The sequence below is a fragment of the Sinocyclocheilus grahami genome, unplaced genomic scaffold (assembly GCF_001515645.1).
Source record: "Sinocyclocheilus grahami isolate Dianchi unplaced genomic scaffold, SAMN03320097.WGS_v1.1 scaffold1848.1, whole genome shotgun sequence".
NCBI lineage: Eukaryota > Metazoa > Chordata > Actinopteri > Cypriniformes > Cyprinidae > Sinocyclocheilus > Sinocyclocheilus grahami.
This window is the reverse complement of record NW_015507027.1, coordinates 100,877-109,669: the sequence shown is the minus strand read 5'-3', so window position 1 is coordinate 109,669 and position 8,793 is coordinate 100,877. Positions and strand designations below refer to the sequence as shown.

General features: G+C 38.3%; 1 long non-coding RNA gene across 1 annotated transcript in view; it reads right to left on the bottom strand.

The window, feature by feature from the left end:
- The window catches only part of LOC107573012 (uncharacterized), a 29,149-nt gene extending 22,514 nt beyond the window's left edge, over positions 1 to 6,635 (bottom strand). Inside the window, exons 1-2 of the long non-coding RNA XR_001607437.1 lie at positions 6,560 to 6,635; positions 4,393 to 4,427 (exon numbers count right to left, since the gene is read on the bottom strand). This is a non-coding gene — a long non-coding RNA (uncharacterized lncRNA). The remainder of the gene's footprint in view (positions 1 to 4,392; positions 4,428 to 6,559) is intronic.
- Positions 6,636 to 8,793: the final 2,158 nt, after the last annotated feature.

Below are 8,793 nucleotides of genomic sequence, written 5' to 3'. Positions count from 1 at the left end.
CTCAGGCGAACAGAACGATATGGCACCCCCAGCCCGAGCTGTGGGTTCTGCACCTCTGGCCTCTTGATGGGAGCCTGTGGATCTCCCCGAGAACGTGGCTAAATGCAATATCTCAGGCTAGAGCTCTACGAGGCGACACTATGCCCTTAAATGGTCTGTCTTCTCCGCCTGGTGTACGGCCCCTTGCGCAGACCCATTTTCCTGCGACATACCTCTGATATTGTCCTTCCTGCAAGAGCTGTTGGATAAGGGTCGTTCTCTCTCCACGCTCAAGGTCTATGTAGCAGCCATAGCAGCCTCACACGCTCCTATAGCTGGCCAGTCGGTGGGCAGAAACAACCTAGCTGTTAGTTTTTTTGAAAGGGACTAGGAGGTTCAACCCGCCTCGCCCTATCACCGTCCCTACATGGGACCTGCCCACGGTGTTGAGGGCTCTGAAGAGCCCTTCCTTCGAGCCGCCACAGTCCATTGACCTTCGTCCCCTGGTGCTAAAAACTGCTCTGCTACTTGCGTTAGCATCGGTAAAGCATATGGCACATCTGCAGGCGCTCTCGGTGAGCCCCACCTGTCTTGAATTCGGGCCCAACGACTCCAAGGTCGTCCTGAAGCCGAGGCATGGTTTTGTACCTAAAGTGCTCTCGACTCAGTTCAGAGCACAGGTAATAGCTCTTTCGCCGCTTCCTCCTTCGGAGCAGGACTAAGAGCTGAATTTACTCTGCCCCCCGGGGCATTGAAATTATTTATATTGAGCGTTCCTGCACCGTTCAGGCAGTCGGAACAGCATTTTGTATGCTTTGGTGACCGCACCAAAGGGTCTCTGGTCACGAAGCAGAGACTTTCCAAATGAAATGTTTGGCCCTATTGCCTCCTGCGGGGCTTCCCTCCAAAATACTTGGTCCCTCTGGGCCCCATTGGTGCTCAGGGCAAGTTCAAGTATTAGTCATTCCTCTAGCATAGCACGGCGGTGCTGTACTGGTTCCCCATAGCATCTTAACAGACGCAGTATGAGTGGAGTATCGATAGGGAACGTACTCGGTTACTAACATATCCTCGGTACCCTGAGACACGGAAACGAGTACTGCATTGCTGGCCGTGCTATGTAGCTGCACGACTCGGTCGTCGCTTCAGTCGAAGTAACCTGAGGATCCTATGGCGAAGTGTCCGCTTATATAGCCAGATGCCCCGCCCATTCTGCCGGGCTACTAACATATCCTCGGTACCCTGAGACACGGAAACGAGTACTGCATTGCTGGCCGTGCTATGTAGCTGCACGACTCGGTCGTCGCTTCAGTCGAAGTAACCTGAGGATCCTATGGCGAAGTGTCCGCTTATAAGTGTCCCCCATTCTGCCGGGCTTTGTCGCCATTGGTTTGTTTTTAATTCACTGCACGAGCCAATGGCCGTGCAGTTACACTGCGTTATTTTAAAAGGCTTCAGTATTTGGAGAACCAAGGTTACGTAATTAACCGAGTACATTGTCTAACCACTTTCTAGGTTCCCCCCCCTCCAGTACTGTAAGCTGGAGGTGAGAGTGCAGACATAAAAGCATCCATTTTTACATGCTTCCTCAGGGTTTTCGAGGAGCGGGTCAAAAGAAAGAGGGTCTCCTACTCTCCCTTTCTAAATCAGTAAAAAAAAAAAAAAGCAGTGTTCGGGCTGCCTCCCCCAGACTTAAGGGTCTTAAGTAAGGTTAGCCCTCCTGTGGCTTCCTTTGGAGTTGAGCCTGTCTTGTGCTAAGATTTCCCCTTGGGGAGGCAGCATCATCAGAGCCGGTAGCCGCTCAGGGCTTTTTTGCAGGCTCCCTTTGGCAAGCGGCCCCTTTTAGCTTGTGACACTGTCACACAGGACACGTTTTATACCGCTCAATATATATTACGATGGTTTTATATCTATATATTTGAGATTTAATAGGTTTTTGAGGTTTACATGTTGTCTTTTTTTAATTTGTGTATGTCTTTAAATGTTCATGGGTCAGCTTTTTGTATGAGAAATCAAGTCAATTGTGAAATTTTTCTCCCTGTGGCAGGCATTCCATGAGTGAAAGCACACTCTTACAGCTTACCCACTTTTTCCATAAAGCCTCACCTTTAGGACTGTGGTAGCCCGCAAGGGAGGGAGGAAGATTCTAGAGTCTGGGACTTCCCTTGCTTTCAAGGCATAGGAGCCAGAATATCTTCTATATTCATGGTAGATAAGGGTGTTGAGTAAATGTATGCTATGCTCACTGTGTTTGTGCATGTTTCTAACTTAGTGTGGCAGGCAATCCTGCGACATAGCGGAGTGGGGGTTTTTTCCCCATAGCATCAATCCAAGATACAGTGTTGAGTTTCACTTCGAAAGGGAGTTTCTCAGGTTACAACTGTAACCATGGTTCCCAGAGAATGGGAACGAGACACCGTGTCTCATTGCCAGGCCATTGGGCATGCCTGCATGTCTCCTTCAGACAAAAAAAGTTGAAGAGGTGTATTACGGGCACCCTCTTGTACTTCCGGGCACTCCACTAATGACATCACGCACTGTCACCAGCCAATGAAATTGAAGCGAGTTTACACATGCTTCAGACACCGGTCATGCTGATGGGTTTCCCCATACTGTCAATCCAAGATGGAGTGTCTCATTCCCCTTCTCATGGAACCATGCTTACAGTCATAACCAGAGACATTTCTTTAAAACTGGCTCAGTAATTAAGCAATGTTACTGAAACAGCTGCTTGATGATGGTAATTTATTCATCTACTCTGATTTTGTTTTGAGATCATTTCCAGTATCTAGTTAAGAATTTATTATAGTTTTCAAGGCCATCTCTTTGGAAATGTGTATGGTCTTCAGGAACAATAATAGGGGCTCAAAGATATCTGTTATCTGAAATTCAGATCCTGCTCTTTTTTGTGAGGTTTTATCTGAAACTGTAGGTCATTTGTTTTGGGAGTGTCATGAATGTAAATACACAAAAAGTAACCCCCCTCTTTAATATCTTCAAACAACAACTGAATTTGTATTTAACTACAATGTTAAACTAATAAATAACAAGTGATATATAAAAAGAAATCTAGAATTTGTGCCATGTTTAATATTTTTTCCTATTATGCTTTCATTTTTATTTATGTGCTTTCTCTTTTTTTCTCTTCCTTTTCTAAGGAAATATTTTCTTTAAGTTAATTACTTTCATATAATTTTTCTGGCGAACTATTATTCTGTAACTTGTTTATTGTTTAAAAGGCTGTCTGTTATTGTATCCTTTGTTTGTTTGTTAAAATTGCAATTAAAAACCTTGTGAAACCGCTGTGTCGTCACTTCTGGTGCAGCAATTTTTGAATGTGTGCACAGAACTTTATGGTGGATGAAGACAGTGTTCCTCACACAAATCAATTGCTTGGCCTCAGAACATTTGGAATATTTGTACTTTTTAAATAAATTGTGTCTGTAGTCATATCTACCTCTTATGTCTTGTGTTTTATATTATATAACATACAAATGGGTCGGTTTAGGGGTGGAGTTCGGTTACATGCTCAAACATGTCTAAATAGTGTAAATAAAAATAAGTAAATGTAAATAAAATTATACTGGCTGATTAAATTGAAAATCACACCCCAACATATGTAATAATGGCAAAATTATACCCCAATATATAATTTCATCGTCTGTGTATGACATCAAAGTTTTCTCATTGAAAGCAATGGAGTTCCCTGTATGTTGAAAAATGGTGCTAAAGGGGTATAGTGTGTGTTAAAAAGTGACCACAAGGGATTCTGAGAGTGTGTTAATATAAGATGAGTTGAATGTGTTGGACAATCGTGTATTCAGTCTAATTACAGCTTAAAAATAGCTTAAATATAGCAAACTTGTAGTTTCTAGTTGAATTAGGTATTTTCTCTGAAACTTGAGTAGCTTGCCCAGAAACTGGTCTTGTTTTGTCAGAATAGCCACATCACTTCCACAGTAAGATTAATTGACCTTTAGGTTGTGTAATAATCCTTTTCCTGGAGGGCCCACGACAATAGTTGTGAAAAACACTTAAAAATAGCTTAAATATAGCAAACTTGTAGTTTCTAGTTGAATTAGGTATTTTCTCTGAAACTTGAGTAGCTTGCCCAGAAACTGGTCTTGTTTTGTCAGAATAGCCACATCACTTCCACAGTAAGATTAATTGACCTTTAGGTTGTGTAATAATCCTTTTCCTGGAGGGCCCACGACAATAGTTGTGAACAAAACAGCTTTCTTTCTGCTATGGTCACGCAGATTTTTTTGCACATTAAACTCGTGGCCAAGAGCGAAGGATTCCTTTTCTCGACGAAATGATCTTGTGGCCACAACATATTTTCACCTTCCCACAGGAGTTAAGCCCTATATAAACACTGTAAGAATCACCCATTCATTCTCACTCATAAATTACCTGATAATGAAGGTCCCAGTCTGAGAGCAATGTGCCTGGGAAGAAACAAAAACAGAAAAAAGATTAAATTATAATTGTTTCGGGATATGAGACTATATGACATTTTTACTGTATAGTGGAATATCTGTAGATACAAAAAACAACAGCAACAGGATGCATTACCAGGGGTGCACATAAGTGGTGCGCATGCATGACCAAAATAAAAAATGCGATGCGTAAATATGTTCAGACCGCTCATTTGTGCACTGACATGGTTGACAGCTGTTAATGCACAATCACAGTTTTAGATCAACCAACTGTAATACTCTATAAGATTTCCACTCAACCTGAAAGCATAAATCTAGGCTATGTGCTGCCAGTTTCAGAGTATAACGCAAAACTGTGACATTCCATTCACTGACGCGCTTCACACGGCAGCGCTAAACCCGACAGAGCATATACTTACTTGCTAGTATTGTGTAATTCTATTATATATTATGCTATTTACTCAATATGGTATTATCTTACTTAAAATATGATGAATGGTCATGAAAGTAATCAATATACTGATTAATATTCTTGAGTTATTCCAATACTGGATGTCCTCATGTAGAATGTAAGTCTGAGGGCCTATCCATTGGGCAATACTGGTGGTTTCCATTGGATTGTACCAAGTGAACTTAAATAAGCCAATGAACTCTGGGTTATTCCCAGAAGTTGACAGGAACAAGTAAACATATTTGAAGAATGTTTCATGTGACCACCTTATTGGCAGCAGAATGAAGGTGGCTGATCTAGCCAAATTCCACTGATAAGAAATTGAGGCAAACCAGATGCCAGGCATATGACAGATAGGCTCTGCTTCTTGAGCTTTTTTGACAACTTTGAAAAAGACCATTGTTTGTTCCACGACACTAGCAACCCGCAAAAATATAAGCTTGCTGATTTTAGGTTTAAAAATCTAATAAAATTTTTTTTTTAAAATCTAAACAAATTAAAATCTAAATATTAGCATTCAATTTTTTTTGTAAGTACTATATGTACTATAAATTAATTTAATTTTTATTTATTACTAATTTTTTCATTTTAAAATATAATAGTACTTGAAAAATAAACTCACTAAATAAAGTGCAATGATACTATTATTACTATTCTTACTATGTGCCGTGTGAGTAGCAAACCAATTCTCCAAGTGCTCTCGTGAGAACCAGACTAAAAAACGTATGTACATTACATTCACAGGTTCAAGAATTGTAGAACTATGTGACACTGAGAAGCGTCCAAGCACCTTCAGTCCTTTCAAAGGGTGTTAGAAGAATAAAATGCATGATTGCAAATATAAACAATAAAATAACATTAAATTAATATACAGTTACACTTTATTTCGATAGTCCACTTTAGACATTCTACTAACTACAAGTAACTTTGTAACTACATGTCAACTAATTCTCATTAATCTGTAACTACATGTCTACTAACTCTCAGAGTAGACTGTTAGGGTAGGTTTAGGGTTAGTAGAATAAGTTGACAAAGAAAGTGTTAGAAGATATTAAGCAGACAGTCTACTAATACTCTACTAACTGCTAGTTGACATGTAGTTGCAAAGTTACTTACTGTTAATAAAATGTCTAAAGTGGACTATCGAAATAAAGTGTTACCTAATATACAACATACATCCAATATTTTAATGCATTGATAACCCAATGTTTTAATTATATTCAGTATATTAATAAAGGGTGCTTGACTTGACACAAACTAAATGTAACCGTTGAATATGCATTGAATAACAGATTTGTGTAATAACATCAACATATTAAACCAACCATTGAAATATAAATTAAATGTACTGGCAGATCTGGCCCATTTCCAATCAAACTGGTTCACAGAATTAACTATAAATTAATGGCATTAGAAAACTAATGATCATCACAAATTGCGACACAAGCATAATTTATGAAGTCTTATTCATTCCAGTAATAGCCTACTCTCCAAAGATGCCAAAATATAAACATAACTTACATATAAATAACAATGAACGTACCTTGTTCAAATTAAACAATTATAATAATTTGCCTAAAAAGCACTAAATTCACAGCATGAAACTTTTTGAAGTGCACGTTGCGACAAAACATCAGATAATTAAAAAATATATAGTAAGTGTATGAGTTGTAGGGGATCAGGTACTTACACAAGAGTTGTGTGACTTTTTTGAAGATATGTGTAGGACTGAACGGCTCAGGTTGGAGCTCTTTATAGAGGAGCAGTGCACAGTGAGAGCTGAAGTCCCTGCCCCTCTCTTTTCTAAATCTAAGTGTACCTCCCCAGCAAACACAAAACATTTTTACTACGTTTCACAATGTTGTATTTTGGTTGCATTTGGGTAATGTTATAGTACATTTTTTAGAAACTACACATAAAATGTAAAAAGTAATGCAACCAAAATAAATAATTTTAGAAATGTTGGAGCTCTTTATAGAGGAGCAGTGCACAGTGAGAGCTGAAGTCCCTGCCCCTCTCTTTTCTAAATCTAAGTGTACCTCCCCAGCAAACACAAAACATTTTTACTACGTTTCACAATGTTGTATTTTGGTTGCATTTGGGTAATGTTATAGTACATTTTTTAGAAACTGGTATGCAACCAAAATAAATCATTTTAGAAATGTTGTGGAAATACCAAACTGGTATGTTTTCTTTAAGTTCTCAAAAGAAAAGAAAGAAAGAAAGACAAAATACAAGTACACTTTTGACAACATGAAAGCAAAACCAAACCAACCTGAAACTTTTTGAGATGTTTTATTCATGTGTTAGTATAACGTAACCTGTACTTTGGAAAGATCTTTTAAAACAAAATGCAACCAGACCAAATCATTCAGTAATTAGAAAAATATATCAATATCACTGTCAGTACACCTGTGCAAGGGCGCCGACTTATGTCAAATAAAACGCACAGAAAATGAAAGATTATGTGGCCCCATACAAGCTTCCACCATGGGCAGTTTTTTTTATTTATTATATAATTTTGTGGGACATTTTATTTGGGTATTAATATAATGCAATCTGCATGTTTTAAGAACGTTTAAAAAATATAACGGTTTTATATTCATGTATCCATTTAAATGAAACACTTTAGAAAAGTTGTGAAAACACTAAAACATTTAATAGTGATCTTTTTTAATAATGAGAGTATTGTGCAATGCTTTAAATTTAACAATAGGCGTAAAATCGAATCGCTGCTGGGTTTTTTTCCCCTTCAGAGACAGATGTACTTAACCTAAACAATTTATTTGTGTATTTATTATTTTTTATTGCTACTTGGATTCAACCCACTTTATTTCATCTGTTTAAAATCATATTATTAATACTCTTCTGTTCTATGACTTATATGCAGGCGTATGCACATATAGTTATTAAATTATTAAATTATATATTATTATTTAGTCATGTTTGTGATATTTAAAATGTATATACATATTTATATGGGATGAAAGATATAGACTGTACATAACTTGCTTATTGTGTACAAAGGCATGATCTATTTCCACATCATTTTATCAATAAACTATATGCTTCTAACTGCAGCTCGAGAGCTATAGTTCCAACCACCTTAGTTTGCGACATTGTTGTGAATGTTTGTTGGAACTATATGCTTTTGTGAAACACCAAATTGTTAAACTATGTTGATATCAACAGAACTTGTAACCATAGTTGGCTTGCAATGCTTACAATGCACCCCTGGAAGATCAGAACTGATTAACCTCCCGGTATTTCCCAACATATCCTGTTGACACAATCTCTAAACGGTCACTGATTCTTAAGATAAGGGACAAAACATGTCCTAAAAAGAAGAATGTTGTGGATGCTGTTCAATATTTTCTTCACCTCCATGATGGAGTTGTTCTCCTTTTCCAGTTGTTGAATGTGGGTGTGGAACACAGACATGAGTGAGTGCATGTGCCACTGAAGTCGTTTTCAAAAAACTTCTTGATCACTATGGGTGGCTTTTGCTGTGACAGAAAGAATTCCTTTAAAGCTGGAAACATCTGTAGCATGCTCTCAATGCCTGGGAACAATGACAGCCACCTTGTCTTGCTGTGAGAAAGCATCCTCCTGTACTCAATGCCAACAAAATCACAGTACTCCTTCAGGTTCTCAGTGCGCACAGTGTAAATGTGGAAGTACTGGTAGATTTTAAACATGATATTCTCAAGGTCAACATCTATTGTGAACAATTATTCAATATGTGTGCTTGGCAACCCACACCAATCAGAGTCTTGTTCTGCAACAACCTCTTCAAATTTGCAAACACATTGTTTCCCCCTTCATCACGTCGAATTCCAGGGAATATTTTCACTGCTCCGTGGTTACTCCCGTCTGTACAAATACCACAATACTGGATTTCTTTCAGTGCTTCATGTGTGACTT